Source organism: Lepeophtheirus salmonis, chromosome 10 (assembly GCF_016086655.4).
Source record: "Lepeophtheirus salmonis chromosome 10, UVic_Lsal_1.4, whole genome shotgun sequence".
NCBI lineage: Eukaryota > Metazoa > Arthropoda > Copepoda > Siphonostomatoida > Caligidae > Lepeophtheirus > Lepeophtheirus salmonis.
In genome coordinates this window covers 4,946,337-4,972,144 of record NC_052140.2, presented here as the reverse complement: position 1 = coordinate 4,972,144, position 25,808 = coordinate 4,946,337, and the positions used below count along the sequence as shown (strand labels likewise).

The 25,808-nt window shown below is 31.5% G+C and overlaps 2 long non-coding RNA genes across 2 annotated transcripts; one reads left to right on the top strand and one right to left on the bottom strand.

Moving 5' to 3' along the window:
* Positions 1 to 19,481: 19,481 nt before the first annotated feature.
* LOC139906444 (uncharacterized) lies at positions 19,482 to 24,631 on the bottom strand. Its single transcript, XR_011781966.1, has 2 exons — positions 24,494 to 24,631; positions 19,482 to 24,424 (listed from the first exon to the last, which is right to left on the bottom strand). It is a non-coding gene; the product is annotated as an uncharacterized lncRNA (long non-coding RNA).
* On the top strand, positions 21,134 to 25,288 carry LOC121125330 (uncharacterized). Its single transcript, XR_011781965.1, has 4 exons — positions 21,134 to 21,239; positions 21,342 to 21,676; positions 22,274 to 25,002; positions 25,060 to 25,288. It is a non-coding gene; the product is annotated as an uncharacterized lncRNA (long non-coding RNA).
* Positions 25,289 to 25,808: the final 520 nt, after the last annotated feature.

Here is a 25,808-nt window from a genome sequence, read left to right as displayed (position 1 = left end):
GAAGTCATCAGTTGTCAACGAACCAGCAAACTTTGATTAAATACTTTAGAAGATAACTCCTTAAGAAATCTTTAGTTTTATCATCTATTTTATATGAGCACACTCACACAAAGTTACTTAACAATTAGATGTTCTCTCCTCAATAATGGAATAATGATAATAACAGCTTATGAATTTTATTTTTCAATAATGTGAAAAGCTGGATTGTACTGTTAAACCTTGACATAACTGGTGCATCATCCTATGGAGAAGTCATTCTTCAACTCTTGAATATCAATATTAATGGGAATCATAATTTTTATCAAGCAATTCTAGTCTCCAGAAGATGAATCTCTATTTATTCGCTTGAATACTCGTTACTTGGTTGAATACTTATTACTTGCTTGAATACTCGTTATTTGTTTATTATTTGGTCCTTCAAACAAGTTCAGCCTGGACTGGTTTTTAAGAAACTAGGTCTGGGTTGATCACAAAGAGAAAAACAAATAAAATCAGTTGCTTTTAAAATTTGGTATATACCATATTCTTTGGATTAATTGTCCCAAAGAGTGTTTTTGGTTGAAGCTCAGCCAGGTAGCACTCTAGAGACTAAAGTACTCCCCTTCTCATCAAGTCATTAAAAAAATCTCAAACTGTTATTATTAATATTTCATTCATTGTTGAGGAGATAACATCTAAGTACATTTTGTAAATTCGTTGATGCCTAACAAATCTGGGCAATACCAGGTACTACTACCTGTAAATAATATTTCAATAGGCTGAAATAAACGATATATTTCAAAGCACTTCAAATGTAGAAATTTTTTCCCATAAAATTATAGGTTTATATATTTTTTTCAAAACTGAAAGTGCCAGAATTTAAAAAAAAAAAAGGTTCTATTAAATTCAAACCGACTTCGGATATCTTATTCCTTTACCAGTAGAAAATCTGTTGGTGCAGTCAAAAATATATGAGTTCAGCAAAAGTTCAGTCTAATATGTATATATTATTAGAACATTAGTTTTCTAAATCATATGCATTTTCACTAAGTTAAAAAAAAACCAACTTATAACATGATAATCCTTACAATTTGAAGAGTGTTTGGGAGGGGTGCAGCTTAGCGGTAATGACGTTTTATTAGAAAAGTTAAATAAGCAGCAAAGAGAGAAATAAATTAAGCAATAAACCCACTCTGTATCTAGCAAGGACGTAATAAGGAATTACTCTTTGGACGATCTTCAGTTCTCATCTAAAGCAAACAGGACTTTTTTTTATAACCATAGATGAAAATATTATTATCGGACAGTATGTTAAAAAAATAAAAATGAACGTGGTCACCCTGACAATTTAAAGAATATTTATTTATCTGCTATGGCGTTGTATTAAATTAGCTACAATAAGGTATAAGAGGAATTAAATAAACTCAAGTACCACAGAGAACAGCTTTGGAAAATAAATCAAATATATTAGGCCAACGTTTATTATTTATTCATCTCTATTATGCAAATTTTGAGAGGTTAAGACTCATGTTTTACAATTTTCCTATGAGCAGTGCTGTAAAACACATAAATAGCTGTCGATTACTAAGAAAAACATTGTCCTTGTTGCCGAGAAGAGGATTGAGATAGCCGCGCTAAAGTAGGCCATCAGGGAGCAGACTGGGCCAAGAGGAAACGATTTACAATGTCTCAAAGTTTGCCTAATAGAGATGAGTAAATAATAACGGCTGGACCAGTCTCCAGCTAGCAATTAATGAAAGGATTTTTATTATCTCTTCATTATAATATTATTTTTATCTACCTATGCTTATAATTCCTAAAAAAACATCCGCCTTACCATTCATCATTCATATTTTCTACAACTCTAAACATTGACTCAGGGGAACTATATTCATCTATTACAACCAACCTGTGAGACCATTCCTGGTTCCCCTTATATATATTTGGAAATAGTGAAGTGCTTATTGAGCCAAAATGAGTAATTGTTTGAGACTAAAACCTCTTTGTAAAGAATAGATGAATCAAAAATATAAAGTTTCTAAAAAAAAAAAAAAAAAATGAGAAGGTAAATGGAAAAAATAAGAGAAGTGACGAAGATAAACAAATTGTTAAATCGAGTTCGGATCATGAAGTTTACCAATTAAGTATATAAGATTTATTTTATACATAATAACTTTATAAATCGTCTTCCCTTATTTTTATTTTACTGATAAGAAAACAAGAAAACAATAACACAAAAACAATCTTAAACTAAAAACAAGAAATGGAGAAAATCCCACTATATTTTTTTTTACTTTACATATACTCGTACATACATTGTAAAATTTCATAGATATATTTGACTTAATTATCGGCTTTGTATTCAAATTTGTAGCATGAGTTAAGACAATCTAGGAATTTAGCTATTACTTATAATCCATATTTGATTAGAGAGTTCAACCCTTCAAATATCATGTACACAGGCGTTACATTGAACAAAAAAATGAACGATGCGCGCATCTAAAAATACCTACTATAAACGCATATTTTTTCTTTGAGGCCAAAATGTTCACACTTATCAACTAAGTAAATTAGGACGAGGAGAAAATAACACTTTTATTTCAAAGAGGTTTTTGGTGATAGACCGGAAATGTGGATTTATCCTACTATTCCTTTCATAAAATGTTCAAGATCGAATCGATTTCAAAAAGTTTGGTTGATGTCCATTAATAAATAGACGACTTCGAATGAGGGATCTTAATAATTACAGTCTGTGATGACATCTGATAGGCTTCAACTATAGGATAGGAGAAGAGGATCTCTGGAGTTTTGCGGATATGGAAGATTCCTCGTCGGCTTTAATTTTTTTAATCCTTTGCATTAATAAAAAAAAATCTAAGATAAGTTTTATTAATTAGTCATTACCAAGGCTTGTTAAGTTTGCCTTTCATAAAAATTGTTCTATTATTTCTAAACAGTTATCTTTCTAAAAAGAGTTAGTAAGTTTAAGCTCATTTTTTTATATATATATTCCTCTACCAAAAGGTTGTACACGACGTTACTCGAGCCAAGGACGGAGCAGAAAATCACATTGACAATGGTCAACATTATTTCTTTTTAATGTTTAGACCCTTCGAAGCGGGCGAGCATTATAATATATGTATAATTAGGAATTTAAAGAAAAATATAAATTTGTCTGGATGAGAAGTATATCCTTTATTTTTGTCAAACATTGAAAAATTCAAATTAGCGAAGTAAACTGCAAAAACATATTTGCACAAATTTTGCAAAAAAGTACTAAATAAAAGTTATCAACATTGTAAAGGGAAATAAACACTGACCTACCAATATTTTTTTTTTACTTACTAAAACAAAAAAGTTAAAGGAGAATAACCACTGATAACTGGTTTATTTTTGCAAATATTGTTAAATTATTTAATGTTTTGGAAAATACAATATTAAATGTTAGAATATAAACTTTAATGCCCCAAAATGCATCGTTTGATGGCATTTATTTTTAAAGTTTGAAAATTGACGTTTGATGAAAAACAAAAGAGACAAAAAAAGATAAATTTAAAAAAAAAATGAAAAGGTATTCAGAAAATAACAAATATTTCAGTTAAACATAATTTTTTGTGTCAAATTTATATACAAACAAATCTCCAGATAAATTTCTACAAACAACTTTATTTACGAATCCTATATTTCATTGGAAGTCTACTTGAAAAAGATGAAATGGCAATTTTCACCGATTTTTTTTTTTTTTTTTTTTTTTGACGATAATTTTTTTGATTTTGAATAAATTTAGGAAACGTACTTATTCGTATAGTTATTTTTTTAAATTCCAGTCACATTATGATTTATGACTCAACTCCTTATCTAGTCCCTTGAGCTCCAAAAAACGGTTTCCGTGTTTTTGGTATAGAATAAGCCCTTTTATATGAAAAACATACAAAAATTTCGTCCCTGTCAACAGTGTGGATAGTGGACACGCCTGAAGGACACACACAAACTCTATTTTATATTCATACATTTAGTTGGTCAGATGAAGTTGCACTGATTAAATATAATTAATAATTATAGTACTGCAATTACTCCATCAAGTCCTTATAGATAATGCATATTTCCTTCTCAAGGATCGTCCCTCCGCACATGAACTTCATGAGAATAATTTCTCCCGAACTTGTTGTCCTTCGAAATACGTCATTTCATTTATTATGTTCAGAATAACAAAATGGTTATTTCACTTTAATATCTCCTTTTATTAATCATGGATTGTAAAAATTCCTCATGTTAGAGTCTTCAGAGCTCCAATTCAAAATATATGTGATATTTATTTAAAAATTGAATCTTGTATTAAAATAAATTCATCTAGATTTATTATTAGTTAGAAACAAAAATGACTTCAGATCCTATCAGCGCTCAAACCCATTTACAAATGTTCTATATATGTACATTATTAGTTGAAAGGCTGTCACGTATATTTTAGGTGTTGTTCAATTACATATAATAGCAAATTAAACATGTATTAGTTTCATTTGAAACCATAAAGATTTATTTATCTTATTAGATTGAGACTCACATACGAAAGAAAAGAGAGGACTAATTGAACCGAATTCAATTCATGTGCCTTTGAATGAGAACACGCCAGATAATAGGTTTTTTTGGATTATAAGGTGGACGTTGTGGACCCCAAATAGAGGAAAAACCTTCACAAATATTTCTAGAAAATAATCCCCTTCATATGTTGGCTGCAACTGGCCTTTAAATGGTCCATTCTTTTGCGCCAATTTTCGATGACGCGTTCGAGCATTGTGACCGCAATCTCACGAATAACTCGCTCAATATTTGCTTCCAATGCTTCAATCGTCGCTGGTTTATCCTCATAAACTTTTGCTTTTACGTTGTCCAAAGAAAAAGTTCAAAGGTGTGATATCACACTATCTTGGTGGCCAATTCACCGGGCCAAAACATGAAATTAATTGCTCACCAAAATGATGTCTCAATAAGTCCATTGTTACGCGATCTGTGTGGAATCAAATATCGTGGAAACCATGTGCTTCAATTTGAGGTACCAAAAAGTATGTTGAAGGTGGAGAATCGATTCTTCACGATCTTCTGCTACACTCTCGGCTACGGCTGGAATATTTTCTACGCTGCGAGCTGTACGTGGCCTACCAGATGACGGGGCATCCCAGCAAGTTGCGTCCCCTTCAAATTTTTCAATTATTCTGCGAATTGGGGATTCTGAAGGTCGATTATGTGGACCATAAGTTGGGCTAATTTGCGAAAAACTTATTTCACAGAACTCTGATTTTCATAGTACAATTGAACAATTTGTACACGTTGTTGTGGCATATATCTTTCCATGAAGAATTGTAAAACAATACTGTGTAAAAATGACGTATGAATTTGACAGAACTCACGCGCACCTATCAAAAAATCCCAACTGGAAAAAAAACGTTCGTTTTGAATCACCCTTTAGTAGGTTAGGTAAAAAGTAATTTTGCATTTTTTTAACTAAGTATATCTTGTTCATTACACTATATAGCAGCATTTTCGCCCCCAGGCTGAAACTCACATTTATTACTGTTATTTAAGACATATATCACAAAAATGTCCATTAAAATTTCAACATCGAAAGTTTTGCCTTTTATAACCTTTTTTTTAAACAAGTTTTTTAGGTATTACTATGATTCAGTGCGATAGTTCGAGATAAAAGAACCATATAGATGAAAATCAAATTAAATAACAAATTAATACAAACATATAGCATTTGAAAAATCAACTCTTTATTACTTTATCTTGATTAAAATTAATAAAAAATGTATATAACCACCAAAAAATCGAGTAAAATGAAAGACCTTACAAAGGAAGCTGATATATTTTTTATTCAAATGCTTTATATCCTAGCTGAAATTATACAATATACCTTATATTTCAATTTAAAAAAATGCATTTAAAAGAGGTGGATTTTGATGGTTTTTTGGTAGATTTAGTTTTTAATATTTATTAAGAAATTTAAAAGAAGATGGCCTGGTTAGGCTGTGTTGAATATAGATTACACTAATATTTCAGAGGAAAAAATTGAATCACGTATGAGTTTATAACTAACACACATCTTTGATAATGCACAAGACGCTCTGGAAGCTCGGACGGGAAGTGCATATGCATCCTCCCTAGAGTCCAGATCGGGCACCAAGTGACTACCACCTTGTCTTGCCTATGGACAACGCGCTTGGTGGTACAACTTTGGCCTCAACATAGGCCTTTGAAAATTGGTTGTCCGATTTTTGGACCAATAGGGACAAGGGTATTATAAAGTTGGATTCTTGTTGGTTGGCAACAAGTTATTGAACGGAGCAGGCTATACTTTATTTAAATCAAATGATTTTAGCACTTTTTGTAAAGCATTGGAATAAATTGAAAAATACGAAATAAGTTTTTCACCAAATTAATATTACAATAAGAAAATGATAACCCTAAAACTAAAATATATGCAAATTCAAAAAATATAAATATGCAATTAATTTGGCGATTGCTCAGGCATATGATCATTCTTAATTAATTCAGAACCACAATTTTATTTAAAAAAAAAGTTTTTAAATGTTTGATTTAATCTTAAGAATCGTCCAACAAACTCTATTATCATGATACTTGGCAAAACTGATATCGAATTCCACTGGAATGTTTTGTTATTTTCATGATACGGAAGGACAAGAATGGTGAATTACCCTTAGATAAGATATTTTATAAAGGCTTGCAGTGAAGATCACATACCGTTAGATTCTCGCTGGAGGGAACTTGCTCCTTCCGGCCAGGTGGTCAAAATCTACTCCAAAACAATGGGAGCAAATTGACTTATATGAGAAACCCCAGAAAAAGCTTTACAAGCCCATGGGGTGGGATTTTCTTTCTCGGTTGACCCACAACACAGCCAGGGGCAATTTATGTGTTAGGGATATTTAATCACCTTGATCAATAATTATTAGTGATTATAAAGGTATAAATTCAAATAACCCAAAATGAATGCAGCCTGAATTTTAATATAGCTCACGTTGTAGTCTGTTGAACTGTTGAAGAGAAGAAGGAATCTCAAGTTTCTTTGTTCTACTGTTACTAGAACGGTACGAGAGGGAAAAGTAGTGGCATTCCATTTATGTGGCCTTCCTTGATTATAGTATGTATTACAATGACTCCATTTGACCTAGGATTCCTATTTAAAAGTCCAAAAGTATATTTCGTTCTCTAGGAACGACCGGGGCACGAACTTACGCACATTGCATATTTTTTTAATCTCTGTAAATAAATTATTAAGATAAATAAAATTAAATGTTTCCCATAACAGTTTTTTATAAGTAGTCTTACAAAAGAAGATACTTAAAAATGTAAGTGAATATACAATTGTATCAATTTATTCTCTTTGATAAATAAACGAAGTAATAAGTGATACTTAAAGAAGGGATCTGCTTTAAGAAAATACTAAGTTTACCACTTAGAAAAAGAAAAACAGTTGATGTGCATGCTCTTTTTTTGCTTTTTAATTACGATTTAATAAGTCATGGGTGTGTTAACTTCTCCCTCTGAAAGAATATTTTTCCCCCTATCTTTGATGTAAATTGCTTTAAAAATGCATTATGAAATAAATAAATTTGAATTCAAATAGAACTATAACATTTTCCCTACACTAATACTACTTTAAATGTAGAAGGTTCTCCTTTTTATAACAATAATTCATTTTATCTCCCCCAAAATCATATATGTAACAACACCCAGAAGATATTTCCAATAATCTTAATGAAATATTTTTCACTCCCGCATTCTCCTTGTCCTCTTACACAAATCCCATCTCTAGTTATATTTAAAACTGTGCTGCAAGTTTTGATAAATTACAGTTGTGAGGTTAGAAAAGGAAAAAGGGTTGTTGTGTTAGCTTGTTCTTCTTTCTTATTTTCATTCATTGTTGAATTAACATATCTCTCTAATAACAACTGTATAGTTTGCTGCTACCTTCGTGCAATGTTGAATATAATTAATCTTATTATTAAAATGCCTTAAAAAAGTGTCCTCCACCAGGATTCCAATTAATGGGATCTGCATCTATCCATTTTTCCTACGAGTATATATTTTTCCAACTGGATATCCTAGCCACACGCCTACTGCTTAAGTGATCTCGTCTCTGTGTCCTCACTCGGCAGATCTCATCTTCTTTAGTAGAAAAATCGTTCATTGTGTAGATGTCCCTTCCGTCAAGGTATGTGATAGTGACTTTTGACCTCGTGAATCATTGTATCTATGCTCAAAAATATGTACATAAATTCCTCCTGATGTTTTACAGAATAATCCCATACTTCCAAAGGAACTAATGAGTTTCAGAAATAGTAATTCGTAATAATCGATTAAAAGTCCAAGTGAGAAACAGAAAGAGTTGTCATCCTTCATCCGCTGCTCCTTAATTGAAATTCTGAATATCGTAATATCACAAATATACGTTATAATACTTGAAATTATCAATTTACCGGTAATCTACAGCTCATCTCATGTGTTAGTCATTATTTTTTGGATTACTCATTGTATAACATATCTTAGCGACTTCAACGAAAAAAAATTCAAGAGATCTCAGTGTTAATATCAAGTTGTCTATTGAAATCTGAAGACTTACTAGTTAAATAATTAATGAAGGTTGAGTGATTGAAATTAATTAATATTTCGATATGTATGTTAAATTATTAAAAAATAGTTACAAAAAACAAGAACAAATGTGAGCTCTCTCTAGCTTACATAAAAGTAGATAAAATGACACTTAAACGTGATCTACAAATTTCCAATCGCACACTCCCAGCAGTTAGACGTCCCCAGGACAATATTCTATGCCGTCAGCAAGTCCGAAATGTTGGATAGGAAGAAGGGCCCTGTGAAAAAGGGCAAACTGTATCCGGAGGAGTTAAAGAAAATAGCCAAGGCCACTCCCTTCAAGTCCTACAAGAGATATCGGTGGTTAACACCAGACTGGGCATAGAGCTATCAAAAAAAGTGGGTGGAAAGAGCCGTGTGAGGATTTAGAGGCCACTTTTGAAACCAACGATGAAATAAACACGTCGGCTTCGTTGCGATACTCTTTTGAATTGATCTTTTGAGTTCTTTTGAACTCTTTAACCATTTTAGGTTTACGTTGGGGGAAATCCCTAAAGTTATCCAAACACCGAGGCTCTTAGCCTGTCTTAAACTGTCAGCCAGCACTGGGACACCATGACAGAGGACTCCAACACATATCTTTATAGTATAATTTTGTTGAAATTCTATTGTTGATTAATAAATTATATATTCTCGAAGTTTAAAATTCAAAGTGTTCAGATTTGAATAAACCCCTCGGTAGATCTATAATATATAAATATTAAAGTTTTTTTATAAGTTTTACGAAGTAAATATAATATTCCAGAATTTGAAATATCAACAACTTTTTATATTAACTCGTCTAGTGTTATTTAAAGTATATAAAAATTCAATCACGTGATATGGTATCCTCCAAAAACATAACATTATATCCAGCTGATTTCTTTAAATAAACTTTAATCAATAGTACCGCTCCTGCCCTTTCATCCCACTTTCTCGCATGCCCGTCCTGGTTATACTATACATATAATATGTTTCCAAAAAGTACAGAATAAGAATTTTATGTTGATCTCTCGTTGTGACAAAGTTTTGGCCATCATTTATAAATGTATAACTACGTTTTTAAGCCTTCGTAAGTTAACTGGAATTTTCTGTCAACCAAATTTTATAAAATTGATTCATATCTGTTTAAAACAACTTTCAGGGCCAGAACTTTTTAATATGCTTCTCAAACATCCTTTTAGATTAAATGCAACCTTTTTCTGTTGTAAAAAAATATTTTCTCGGAATAATTCGTACATTTTGTAATTTTTAAATTCGGTTTGCTTAATTTGATTAATTTGTTCGCTTTTAATACCTTCTTTTGCTTTTTTTTATTTCCCTTTTTCAAATGGAGATATACGAGTTGCTACTAATGTAATATCAGGTGTTATTCTATAAATTGTAAGTTATTGGTAAAGTTCGTTAAAGGTAATAAATATTTGATAGATTTTTTTTCCTATAAATTATTATGTTTTAACTTCTTAAAATAATACTTAATTACATCTTTTTTATATCTCAAACTAATTTTACTGAGATTAGTTTTCAAAAATATTGTATTTCTTCTCCTTTTCTTCAAGTCAAGCAAGTGTTTCTAGAACTTAAATGGATACTGAATGGTGCAAAATGGAATAATTTGGAAAATAATACAAATTTAAGTAGCCATATTTTAAGTATATGCCGACTGTATATCATGTAATAAAAAAATCGTTTAATAATTTGGGCCATGTTTTACCCCAGTTCACTGAATATTTTAGAAAAAGGATATTTATTCACTAACATTAAAATTAATGAAATATTACAAAGCTACATAATAATAAAACATTATCTTGGATTTTAATACTATGAGATATAAATACTATCAAATTCATTTTAAAAATAGTTAAGAAATAGTGACAATGATAGTTTAGAAGTACTTAAGAGATAAATGACAGTTAGTATGATTGATTTGGGATATTTTTTTGTTTCTTTTTGGATGAAAGTTTGTGTGATACAATAAAGGTAACGACGTATTTAGTGTCATTCAAAGAAGATAAATTGTAAGAGCTCACATTTTCTTTGTGCTTAAGATATTTTTAGATCATTGGTTCGTAATATGGGTTCGATTGAGCCCTAGTGGTTCGATGAGTTTGTCTCAAGGTTTCCCCGGAAATCAAAACACACATGATTTGGGATGAAATGCTCCACTTGACTAATTTCAAAATGCGTTGAAATTAGGGCTGGGGCAGTTCGGTACAAACCACGGCACACGTTTCAGTCCTTGAATTGGGATGCGTTTTATCATTTTGTAAGTCATTATCTCTTTTTCTATTTTTTTTTAACTCAGATTCGTAAATAAAATACAAATATTGAAGGATAAATAGAAATTAATGACGCAAAATATATTAATTTATAAAAAAAATAATAACCAACGCAATTTTTGTAGCGCAAGAAAAAGCTGCATCATTTGGTTTGATAATATTCCAAAAACCGATGGTATAGAAGTGATTAACTAGTAAATACATTATGTAAGCACTGTAGTACAAAACATGAATTCAAATTGTAAAATATATATATTAATAAATCAAAAAGTTTTTTGGTTTGCCCGTCAATCCCTCATTTTTGAGTGTGCCCCTAAAATCTTAAATTGGATGACTACTTGATCTAGGAAATAAATATATATTTTTTTTTTCATTCAACAATAATTTATTTCAACACTTACAAAATGACATACCCTCGAATAACAAAGCTTCAAAAACACACGACTCAACATCGGTTCTTTAAAAAAAAAAAAAAAACCACTTTATTGAGAACTGGATTAGCTGCCGATAATGTTGGATCGGGTTTAAAAAAACTAAAAGGAATGCAGTTCTATCTGTCTGGTCCTAATAAAATTCGTCTTTCTTTTGTAGAAACTATAACAGCTGAAATTACGAAGTTTCTACCAATTACTAAATGCTTGTGGAAGCTTACGAAGGACATGTTCTAAGCAGAATACAGTGCTTCATGTGGTTTGAAAAATTCTAAAGTGGTGATTTTAACTTGAGAAATTAAGAGCGCGGCCAGCCACCGAAAATTTTTGGAGACACCCAAAAGCAAGCATTGCTCGATGAAGATGATGGCCAAATCTTAATGATGATTGCTACCAACAACAATTGGGCGATTTGAACCATGTTATACGCCAAAAACGCTCAAAATATGAAGCCAGGCAACACAAGGTGATTTTCCTTGATGACAACGCACCAACACTCTATAGCTACCCGCTAGCTTGTTTAATCGTACAACTGGGAACCTCTTGCTCATGCAGCTTACTCACCAGACCTGGTGCCTTCCAATTATCACTTGTTGGCATCGATGGACCACGCACTCAATGATTTACACTTCAATTCTCACGTTGAAACCAAAAAATGGATCGATGGGTAGTTTGCAGCCATACCGAACATTTTTTTTCGAAAGGCATCCAGTTATTGCCTGAAAATGGGAAAACTGTGTGGCTAGCGAAGGTGCATACTTTGAAAATTAAATCTGTAACCATTTTTTCACAACAAACGTTCAAAGTTTTTAACAAAAAGTATCATTACATAGGCGCATACCTGGTATGTATTGTCGGGCTTAAATTGTCTTCAGGCTTAAAATAGACTGTGCCATCCCTAATGTCATAGCTCTGGTACGTCTATGTAACAAGCAAGTTGATCATTGAGTCAATCCATAGACAAAGTAAGGGTTCCTTTTGCTCCATAAGATGAAATTCTTTTCTGACTAACTTATCAAGACCTATAGGAACCACATACTTATTCAAACGTGCGGAGTAGAGAAAGATAAGATAGTTAAGAATTTATGGCTGTTTACCATTGTACATGTATACATTATAGAATAGTAAAGATATGCATAAATTACAAAATTATACATACGTATGGTAAAGAACACGACCAGACAAAGGGGTATATGTTCTATAACAGCAGAAATGGATATTACGTACCACTTAATTTTATAGTTATTATCAATAATTTGTTTCATTTTTGTACATTTAATAAATGAAGAAGTACGATAAACCCCCCTGTATCCCTCTTTGTTAATGCTTTTATTTAGTATGATTGAAGTTTGTGTTGAATAGACTTTGTGAAATATAGTTGTACTGTTGTACAAAAAAAATAATTAAGAATAAGAAGATTTTCATCCTCTTCTTGTATGGCTTGTTATCTCTCATATGAGAGCGATGTACATCTGTTAATAAGGTTGTATGCGCCTTGTGGTTCTTCCATGCAATTATTGCACATTGCCCTTGTATTTTTCCATTTGCTCAGACGGGCCAAAAATGGCACAGGACTTGTGAAGGCTTGAACAATTAAGTTCATGTTTTGACGCGAAACTTTGATACTCTTTTGTTTTGGTTTCTCTAACATGTAATATGTATGTTTCATCCTTTGATCTTCCCTGTATCTGTTACATCAAACTTCGAAGGAGAAGTCACCCACCACCTTCTTTATGTAGCTAGGAGGTGCTCCAACGCACAAATAATTTTGACCTTCAGCAAATTATTTTCCTAAAATATCTGAAAGGTAGTGTGAAGTAGAGAATCAATAGACCTCAGAAAAGATTAATTAAATTTTATTCAAATTTTTATAGGAAGGGGATGACATCACCAACCAATCAGTTATAGAAATTGATGTTTGAAACAAAGCCTCCAAGAGCCCCACAGAAGGAGCAATTTATCCTTTCTTTCATTTTCAAAGATTTATTGGTGAATAATCGTCATCCTGTAGCCGAACCATTTCTCATTTCGACTTGTGAAGGGGCTTATGAAGAGTTTGCTCGAGCCCTCAACAACACCTTCATTAGCCAGGAATCCAAGACGTTGGAGCCTCCTCTTGACTAAGTCTGCTGGATTTTACTGTCTAAGGCGTCCACTGTGAAAAAGTATCAATTCATTAATGAACCTGTGTATCTAAAGGCCCAAATTTTACAATAGTTAGCAAATAAGTCAATCATACCACATGTTACTTATCTCTTAAGTACTCCTAAACTAGCATGGGAACAGGCCACCTACCCCCAACACACTACCCCCCTCCCCGACCATCTAACCCCATCAAACAAGTAGGTATTGTTCCACACAAATCTTTTCTGCCACTGAAGTACATCAAATTACCTGGCAAGGCAATTGTCAATATCTGCAGCATTTAAACAACATCTTCCTGATTATTCTCAAGGGGCACAAATAATAAAATATCGAAAAACTTGAAAAACTTCATTAATTATATTTTTAGAAAATCGAAAATTGAGTTTTTTGTGAAATACCCGGCAAACTATAAAATTTCAAAATTTGTTCAACTACATTGTCAAGTAAAATGATTGTGTTAATAATTCATTGCAAGCAATTTTATCACTAAGGATTTGATTAATTATGATACAATTTTATAATCAAGCAATTTGATAATCGTATGATCTTTGAATAAAATTTATATTGTATTCGGATAATCAAACTATTGTATGAAAAAGAATTGTCACGAGAGAACCCATTTTATTTTGTAAAATATACCTCGCATACCTCACCCAACAAATTGTACAGGTGGGCAGCAGGTCCCTAAAGGGAAGGGGTCAACACCTATCGGTACGGCTATTCTGAGTATCAAGGACATCTTCTAATATAGGACTATAATACACTCCAGACCACGGGTCATGCAAGTGGACCACTAGTCCACATGGTGGGTCATTGCCTACCACCACCGCTTCCTTGAGCATTTAGGACCCTCTCTAATATTTTATGATACACTTCAGCCCATGGGTTTTACAGGTATACTGCTGGTCTAAAACTTGGATCAAAACCACCGCCACCATTTCACTGAACATCAAGAGCCCTCGTTATTGTACAAAAATCAAGGGCTTGAATTATTTTTAGTATTATACTTCGAGGGTTTTGAAAAGGTATGTAAACTTTTGTGGTGGTTAATGACCCTCATGCGGCTCCTCCGCAACTGGATGGTTCATGTATTTTTTAATACCAAAATATATGCCAAAAAAGTGAGCAATTTGAATGAACCTGATAAAATGTGGATATATCAGGATGAATACAGCAACAAATAATGATCCAATAAAAATTTACATTAGAATTGTTGATCATATTTGATAATATTCGAACTACAGGGTTTTATATTTCATATAAATTGTATTACTTTCTTCGAAATAGACATGAACAAAAAACTTTTTTACAAATATTTTGTATAACCAAAAAATGTAATAATTTCAAACAGTAATTTTTTTACCCAAATATTTTTATATATATTCTAAACATATTACATTAACCAAATAAACTACTTTTTGAGTACTATTGTGCCATTTGCTATTACAGAGGTGTCCCTTTTTTGCAGACGCATTTATTTGTTTGGCAGTGGATGGAGTTTGTGTAATTGCAACGCTGTAGGCCTTGTTCATTTCAATCTGACAGAATTGATGTAGTCACTTTCAATGTAACTTCCTTCTCTCTGGAAACTTTATCAATAATGAGGAATGTCTCCTTGCAATGCTCAAACTGGTTTCTAATATAGCACTGTGATTGAACACCATTTTTGTCCCTAATCTATAATATTTCTTCTCTGCTGCATGGATCACAAAACCCAAGACGTTACAGGGATCCGTTTTTTCACGATCCATTTTGGAACTAGGACTTTGACGCAGTTTCCTACATAAGCCTACTGAAAGAGTGGCATTTATGGCTTAAGGTAGAACAATTTTTTTTCTCTGAATAAAGATTTTTGACAAAATAGATATTTTTTGCTATCATCCGGTGTTCTCCCTGTGCCTTCGCTTGGGCCTTTCCTATTCTATATTTCCACAAATCTTCATAATAAGACATATGCCCCACGGGCTGGACCTACGGTTCACTGCACAATACGCAGGCCAGGGCGTATTATAGGATTTTTAAAGGGATCCTCAATGCTCGGGGAAGCAGCGGCAGTGGTTTTGGAGCAGCAGTTCACTTTCACAACCCGTGGGCTGAAGTGTGTTATAGAAAACTATTAGGGATCGTTCATGCTGAACGTAGTGGCGGTGAATAATAACACATCTTGTGGACAAGTGGTACACCTGCATAAATCTGGGGGGGGGATGTATTCTAGGCTATTAAGAGGGGTTCTTGATACTCAAGATAGCGGTGGCAGCAGCCTAATCCTGAGAAATTGCACAGAGATATTAATTTGTGAGATCTGTTTCTATTATTATTCTGGAGTATATAATAATAGTTGTAATTGTGTTCCTCCGTTCCAAGGTTGGGTTTTTAGCAATATTTATAATTATCTTCATTTATATTTTTGAAATTATTTTTGGCAAAAGAGAAATCCCGTATACCGAATTGTGATCTGGATCTTTCAATAGTTTCAAAATAACAAGTATTTCTATATTCCAGGAAGGAATCTTACCTTAAAATGTCGATGTTATATTAGGCCCAATAAGATATAAATGATATGTATTATGAGAATTGCAAATCTCTTTAAAAAAAAATATTCATGTTTTTATTATAATGAACCAAGTGGTTCATTAAAATCTGAACACTTTGAATTTTAAACTTCAACAAGATTAACTTATTAATTAACAATAGAATTTCAACAAAATTAATATTATGCGTGTCTGGGCTCTCTTAATCATTAATGTAGCCGCTCTTAGCGGCAATTATGACTTCCAGGTGGTGGCGGAAGACCTTCTCCTTGACATGCGCTCAAAAGGCGTAGTCAAAAGGGTTGGCATCAAGACTGTAAGGGGCCAAAAGTGTCAAAAAATAGTTTATAAGAACATCATAAGACTCATTCAAAATAGTCTTGCAACGGAGAAGATAGATTTATTTCATTCATTGCTGGGGTCAAAAGTGGCCTCTCCAACCTCAAAAGGCTATTTATACCCACTTTTTTGATATCACTCTAGGCAAACTGTTGTGAGATCCCAGATCTATTGCATGGGCCCACATGGACTTGGGCGAATGACTATGGCTGGGTTTTTTTTACTCCTCAGGGTCCAGATTTGCCTTTTGGATATATCCCTTCTTCCTCTCCAACGTTTCGGACTTGAAGGTGTAGACGGTGGTCCTGCAGACGCCCAACTCCTTGGAGTGCACAAATGGAAATTCGTAGATCACGTTCAAGTGTTATTTTCTCGATTGTAAGATAGCTTCCAGACGCCTTCTCAACAATATGAATACCAGACGAAAACGAAGAAGATGTATGAATCACTCCTGATTTTCATAGTTCAACAATCTTGTGTTTTTTTAAATCTAACTTAGGGCCGCTCAGTCTCCTCTATTTAGCAAAACTATACTATCCGGACGATACTATAGAAAAATTGCATACGTCAGATGAGGAAATGATAAAATAACGTTATCCTTAATATAAATATTCCCAATATGTAAAATTAGTAAGGGTGATAATTTTGTTAAGAATAGAAAAGCGTACGAGGAGAAGAGAAGAAATACTTATGGCATCATTGATTAAATAATATACATCTTCTTCTATCAATCAAGCACGTTATCCATTCCCGCCTTTATTATTCAATATTAATATAATATTAGATGGTGATAATCGATAAAGAACTGAATAAAATGCTTAAAATAACTTCGCCTTCTGCCTGGATTTCTGAAAATGGAGGCCCAGGAATTTGGAAAATACTTACCGGATGAGAAACAGATGGTTTGTCGTATGTGTCGATATAAATGTGCCTTTAGTCCCCTGTCTAGAATTACACGCCACTCATTATCCTCATCTCATATCAAGAGCATCAAGTCAAATTTTAACTCTGGTCTCACAAAGATGCTTATTGCATTGCTAATCATCTACGTTCAAAAAATTTATAGAGAAATACACGGGCAAACCTATCCGTTCCCGAGGAACCATCATTAAATTAATGGAGGATGTTGGTACTGATGTCATTTATACATCTAAAAATGTTTTAAGTCCTCCACAGTCAATAAATATTACTTTTTTATCACTTAAGGCTTAGCTATGGTTGATAGACTCCAAGAAATGGTGTTCAGAAAACTCATAAAAACAACTGCTTAAATGGTCACAACAACGGGGGTAGTTACATTGGGTGTAGCATTATAATTAGCAATTGTGTATATCCTTCATGGTAATAGTATGTTGTTATATAAGCATAAATAACGTGGAAAAAATCTTTTGATGCTCTTAATAAAGAGTAATATCCCCCGACATTACTACATAATTAGCTTTTGCTCTAAATCTTTAAGATGGATTTATTTGTAACATTTTTTTATTAGTATATTTATTTTCTAATTTTATGATTTTGATATTTACTTTATTATTAATAGTTAGTTAGATTTCATCGGTACATATATATTTATCCTGTGCACAATTGTATATATCAACTTCCACATGAAGAAGAAGGGCTTTTTGATTTGATTAAACTCCACGTCTCGCTTGTGTTTTGCAAGCTAAAGTTATGACATATTGAACTAGATTCCGTGTCAGAACAAGAAAATATTATTTGGATCAATCTATTATTTTAATATTCTGTATATATAATTTATTGTTATTAGTTATATGATTCCAATTGTTTAATTTTGTATATATATTACATAAATGTATGATGGTATATTTTTTATTATGTAGATTATATTTAATTAAAGCCTTCTTTTTTTAAACTTGGAACCTCAAATAAATACTCTACTTTGTCGTTTCATTAGCTATTATTCCGAGAATAAAGTTCATAATGAATTACAATTTCATGGAGTGTGACGTTATAAAATCTACTGTAACGGATAAAAAACGTCGAAGTCAATTATACGTGGTATATCTTCATTAAACATTTTGCTAATAAATACTTTCGTTATACCCTCAAAAATCATAATAAAGCAGGCAGATGACAATCACATCAGTATTTTAAACAATGATACCATATGTATTTTTTTCTCCCTTCTCCTTGCACGCGCTTTTCTCTACAATATTATCAACTTTAAAAATTAGATATGTTAAATTATGCAAAAAAATGAAAATCAAATATCGTTAATTTTCAAGTATTGTCGAGAAGAGTAGGTGCAATTAGGTGGTACCAATGCTTCTGGTTGTACGACTTCTCCTCCTCTTATTTTATGTCCGGCCGGCCTCCTCCCCTTCCCCCCGTCTTTTTCTTTACGTTTACTATAGTTAGAGATGGCCGATGGGATTTGTGTAAGAGCGCGAGGAAAAGGTGAGAGTAAGACATATGGAATGAATTAAGACCCTTGTTAATATCAGCTACCTGATATATGATTTTGAAGAGAAAAAATGAATCACTGCTATAAAGAAGAGAACCTTTTTCATTTAAAATAGCATTAGCGCATGAAAAATATTGTAATTATTTTAAAACTCATCTATATTTATTTTATTATATCAATTTACACCAAAGAGAGGCGATAATTCTTCTTTTAAAGGAAAATATTAATTAAATAATGAACAAAAAAGAAGAAAGATCAAACGCTTTTTGTCTTTTCTAACTGCTATAATTAGTTTTTATTTTCCACCGATCCCGTCTTTAACTATATTTCATAAATTATGAATGTATGAAAATTACTGCTTCTAAAAAGACCTTCCTTAACAATAATTCCAAATTATATTTATAAAATTAAAAAATATTAGATGTAGATCTGTTTTATATTAATTATAATATATGAAATACACATAAATAGTAATAAAAAAGAATTATTTTCGAGTGATAATTTTGAATAAAAGACTTAATTTTTTTATATGATATTTTTTGGTGGGAAACATAGTTGATGTTGAGAAAAAAGAAAAATTGCTCTTAAACATAGTTATTTAATTTTTTGAAAAATTTAGGAAAAAAAAGTGACTAAATCAATTATGGAGGTTGGATTTAAACTAAACTCTCAGTCAGTCAAGGATATATATACAGAGGACTTATTCTAAAAAGTGTTTTATTCAGATCGCAAAATAATAATACATTTTTATAATATATATATATATATAAAGGATAAAATATAAATAGTACCCTTTTAATTTTGAACGACTATTTTTTTGACTATGTCATTAATAAATATTTTTAAAATAACTAATAATTATATATAAAAACTGTTATGGGAAACATTTATTAATAATATTAGTGTGGAGATCCTAAATCTTGATGGGGGTAATATTCCAATATGGTGATAAGCAATTAAGTTTTTTAGAACATTATTAAGACTAACTAAGTTTCCATATTGCAACTATACTGAGGTTTTCCAATTCTACAGAAGTTAAGAGGTCACTTATAATTTGTTATAAAAAAATCCCTTAGCATTCAACAATTCCCAAAATCTTTTTATGCAGATTTAAAAAAAAAAAGAAGATATATATATGCATTGTAGACATAAGTATCGAGAAAGAAGGCTGCATATTCATTAAGAGTCTAAGATTGACTTCTCCTTTTTTCCAAGGGATATATGCCTTATAAACATTAAAGAAACTGAAGGATTCTTAACAATGAAATATTTTTCTCAGAATAAGAAACGAAAAAAAGTCGACTTTGGACGGAACATGTTTCAAGAGTTTCAACAAAGGATCTGTGGCTGTGGATAAAAATGATAACTCTTTGTTCCTCACTAGGTAATTAATTCGGAAATTATTTATTCTTGTGGAACTCTCCAGTTCCAAATAACTATTTATATGTAATATCAGAATAATTGGTTGTAGACCAAAATATCGAGAAAAGAGAGCTCATTATCTTTACGTGTCTATAATCATCTTACACTTGTTTTCCGATGACAAAATATACTCAGTAGTAATAAAGAAATCAAGTGTGAGATTAAAGTGTCCAGGTTGTATAATTGTCCGTATAAACCGTATATCACTAAGTCCAACGTATAAATGGAATTGATAAAAATCAGATCATGATGAGTGATTTCTGCATTATATATCAAGGGCACTGAACGAATCTTATTAATGAAATCGCTTTCTTAGAGTAGGAGACGAAGCAGAGTTGACTTTCAAGAATTTCAAAGAAGGAGCTGCGGAAGGAAGAAGAGAACTCTCTATTCCTCGCTGGGTCTTTCTGTTGCTTAATGGAACTCTGTAGTTGTTATATGTAGAAGAAGACGATGATTCCGTAGAAGATCTAGAGGAATTTATGTATAGGGACAATGATTAAAGAGATTTGAAGTACCTATCACAGACCTTGACATGAAGAGGGACTTGCACAATCAACAATCATTCCATTAAAGGAGAAAAGATCCACCGACCGAGTGAATTACTTGTTCCACGACATTGAAGAGAGTATCAGAAAGCGTGTGAATTGGATATTCCTAGGAACAGGAAAGATACATGGATGCGGATCCATGTATCCAATTCCTACATAGGAGAGATCCATCCAAATGACCATGAATGAAATATATTTCCAACTCCACACTTCTCTCACCTCCCTCCATCTGCTGACTAATGGACTTCAAAACCTCATTTGTGCCAATGTGTTTTTATAATATATATTATAAAAACTCATTTGTCGTGCCTACTCGGGTCTATAGGTTTTGTGATTCAAAAAAAGTTGTTAGTTCCCCTTTATATAGTCCCAGCCTAAGCTCACTGAATAATGAACAAAATATGAAATTTGAAAAAGACGTTCTGACGTCATTTATAAAAAATATTCAATCGAGAGTGTGATGTCATACATAAGGAAGTGTGTTCGTATGTTTTATTTTTTGAATTATAACTTAAAATTGTTATTACTAACAGTATTTGTATTATTTTTGTTAAATAAAAAAATATATTTATAACCTATTTAAATAGGATTTCTATAGGATGTGGCATCTACATATGAAAACAAAAAAGTCTAAAGAAAAAGTGACGTCATTTTTTTGGAGGTATGAGAAGAAAATTCAATTTTTGCCCATAGAATAAATGCAATAACTCGGTGCTTACCGGATAACCCTTATCCAACAAATAGAACTCATTTTGGTGTCAACAAAATTCTACATCGTAGGAGCCTAAATAATGTCCTTGATTAAGTTATTTTTGTAACCTACCTAATATTCTCTATGGTTTGCTCACAGCCCATTCTGATTCTTCGCCGGAAATTGGAGGAATATTTTCGTCACTCTTCGTTACTAAGTTACATCCATTCAGTGAGTACTATATAAATGCATTTTCTGGGAACACGTAGGTTAGTATTAACAAATAACAATCCTCTTTATTATTTCTACATGTCTAAAAAACTCTTATATTTCATCAGATTCTGCCCATGGGTAGTGATTTAATTAATTATTCGACTTGGGAGTTTATCTTATGAGTTCATGAGAAACGTTCGTTTGCCATAGAATATCCATCTATTCATATCCTTGCTTCAGTTTTTCTGTTTCTTCCGAATGAGTTCCTTGATGAGTTTCGACTGGCTCTTCTCATCTTCACTTAGATGTTAATATAAAATAAGTTCAAAACTCGGAACATGTTTCCATAGTGATCAAGGAATGACTTTTGAAGAAATTGTGAAGAGGTCTTATCTTTTTGAATGAGGATTGTACTGGACGAAAGTCAGATAATTTCTATAGAGTACTAATTTCTTTCTAGCTTTTTAATAAAGGCAAAGGAAATATATTTTCAAAAATGTTATCAAAATATTATTACTAAGGAAATATTGATATTGTAATATTTTTTTTAATTTCCAATATTTATGAATTAGACACTCTTGACTGATACTTAACAATTTTACTCTCTTTTCATAGAATGATAATAATTAATACATCAATAATATCTAAACACGAGAGAATAAGAAACGCTTCGAAACTTTCTACATTCAAACTACGGGGTATGGGGTGAAGGATGAATAAATGAAATGATTTAGCACTTTTTTGTGAAAACACTTCGTGTGATAAACTTTAGTTAGAATAGTGATATATATATCAAATTAATTAAGACAATAAAGATGGTTTGGATGGATTTTTTTCTCAGAACATCCGAATTTATGGATCTGAGTCCCCTCATATTTCCATTGGGTTCATATGTGTTATGATATTTGGGTATCGATGATGTTAAGGGATCTAATCTCTTTAGAGAAATATTTTGTGCTTGACTCGTTGGATGACATCTAATATAATGGAAGTATGATTCATTGTGCAAACGCTCTTTAACGTCATAATTTGTTAATTCATCATCCATTGGTTCAAATACACATCCGTTGCTCTGGATATTATGGCATAATTGTATACATTTCTAAGAACTGAAGATATGTTAAATAAAGATGAATAACAAAGGAACTTATCATTCTTCATCTGTAGCTCTTCCATAGAAACTCCTTCTAAATTCTACTCTATTTCGTCTTCTAAAGTTCTTAGAAAACTCTTTTATTGATTTGAGCCTTTAAGTGCCATTGATGTAGATAACAAACAAACAACTCATATTTGATACTGAATCGATATAATATAAGGTTGTATTATTTATGTAATTATAAACCCTCGCTTCGGATTCCATTATTACTTGGGCGTCTCTTTCTTTCAATAAAGTTGAATACGATCCTGGTATATCAATTTATTGTGGTCCTCTTTTCTAGATATATTTATCAGCAAAGCCGCAAAACATATTCAACTCTCCTATTACGTACATATACGCATAAATAGTTTATGGGAGCTCTTAAGTAATAAATATGTTAATACATTATATATATAGGCTATATTGGAAAATTTGAGTTTCGTTTAACATATTTCTAAATTTATTGAGTCATGAGTCATTTTCTGATTTACCAAATCACTTGTTATCATATTAAAATATCACTATTGTGAGGATCGTCACAATTATTCTAGCAATTACAAATAAATATTATGTTCCTTGATAATTGTAAAGCATATTAATATGACACTAACAGTTAAAATTATTTACTTATTCATCAATTGTAAATAATTGTGTAATACACCTATATATATTTATATATGTGCTTCATTGATTTATACTTACATCATTTTTATTTAGTATTAATTGTTTAGATCTATAATATATTTGATAATTTATTAACTTACCACGATTTAAGATTATTAAAATTATATATTTCTTAATATCTAGGTATGTAGTAAAACATAAGATTTTTTTACTATTCTCATTGGTGAAAGGTTTATTCATTGGTGTTTTTGCATTGAAATCCGTGGATACTTTGTTCAATGCTTTGTTCCAGAATGCTGTAGTGCTTACTTTTCTTAGCGTGTACGTTTCTTAATTCAATAATTTAATTATATTACTTGCTTAAATATTATAATAATATCAAAGATTATAGATAATTTGTTGTTATATTTGATTTACACAATATGTGTACACTTGTCTAAATTAGGAAATGAAGAGTATCAGGATAGTGATGATGAAGATTCCAACAGTTCTTCAAATATTTGATTAGAAATTAATAGGACCCTTTTTATCCCTAAGAACTAGTGACAATAAGGATATAAATGATAATACTTAAATATAGTAATATTGTAATGCTTCATTGAATAATAATAAACACAAAACCCTTAAAAGAATGAAATTAATCATTGTCAGTTAATATTCTTTCGAACCCTCTTTATATTATTCATCCGTCACTACGTGTCTAGGAGTAATTTATGAAAGAACTATTGTCTTGTTTTCTTGAAAAATCTTCATTCAAAACGATAAGAGCTTTTCACTTTCTTCGTGATCATTCCTTGGCCACTAAGGAAACATATTCCGAGGTTTGAGAGCTTCTTTTGCATTACCATTTAAGTGAAGATGAGGAGAGCCAGTAGAAACTCATCGTGGAACTATTTCCGAAGAAACAAGAATATGAATGGTTGGATTCATGAATCATGAGATAGATTACCAAGTTTGAAGTTGTTAGGTAGAATAATTAATTAAATACGACCCATGGCCATAATCTGATGAAATAAAAGAGTTTTTTAGCCACGTAGAAATACTAAAGTGGATTGTCAATTTTTAATACCAACCTATGTGTTTCCAGAAAATGCATGAACTCTCCATGTATATAGTACTCCCTGAATGGATGCAACGAAGAGCGACGAAAATATTCCTCCAATTTCCGGAGAAGAATCATAATTAAATTTCAATCGATTGGAGTAATCTGTAATTTTTTTGTTTATCTTCTATTTTTATATGACGTAATGGTGGTAATAATTGTATATAATTGCTTATAATTATATAGTTCGAACTTGTGAGTAAATCGCTCTGATTTGAACATTAAACCTATGAAACCGTTGCAATTTCATCTGCACCTTCTCTTTTCTCTAAATTCCGTACAATTTTCCTTTTTTTTCTTTAAATTATAAAAAAAATACTTGAATTTAGGAGAAGAAATCATAACTTCATAAGAAATACTTGAATTTTGTGTAAAGGAGATGTTTTGTCTAAAGGTTCTAAAAAAAGGATCTATTGCAGTAAAGATGGACTCAATGATAATAATAATAAAAAGGAAGAAGATATGCGTACTAAATTTTGAGTAAGTACTTCAGTGACACCTTTATTCGGTACAAGAGCTTAACTCCAACGTCTTTAGAGGCTCAAAATAATCTTAGAATAATTGTTCTAAGTCAGTTCATGAAGAAAAAAGGATCTTCCAATTATCCATTTGATCATGGCGAATATCTAATCGATTTCTTAGATGATTTAAAAGAAGGAAGAAATAAAGCAGACGAAGCGGATAATAATGCATCTTTTCTTCAAGAACTAATTCCTCAGCTACATGAAGATACTTTGTTGTCTGAACAAAACACTGATATTTTATATTATATATATCAAAACCAAATTAATACATATCTGTCTGTTTGTTAGAACTATCTTAGTTTTGTTATTTTGCACACTAGTGATATTGGCCATATTCAAAACTTTTTAATATCAAAGATTATATCAACTAATCTTTATGCTGCTGTATCAAGGAAGTCTTCGAAAAAAATATATATGTACATTACAGCTAAGAAGCGATTTTCCAACCTTATTAAAACTCAAAAATTAATTATTTAAGAAATATAACAAAATACCTGCAAGATCTAACTGAAAAAGAAGCAAGAAATATATCCCTACCCGATTGTCATAATATTAAGACAAAAATTATTCAGAAATATTGCCAAGATCGTGCTAAGATGCACACAAAACTTTCTAGAAAGAGACGAAGGGGGAATGAAGAACAATGTTCGGCCTAGTCAAAGTGCAAGTATGCATGAAATTGTGCAACATATATCTAGATTATTGCCCACATTTAATTATAATTAATTATTTAAATGTATTATTCTGTAATAATATTTATTA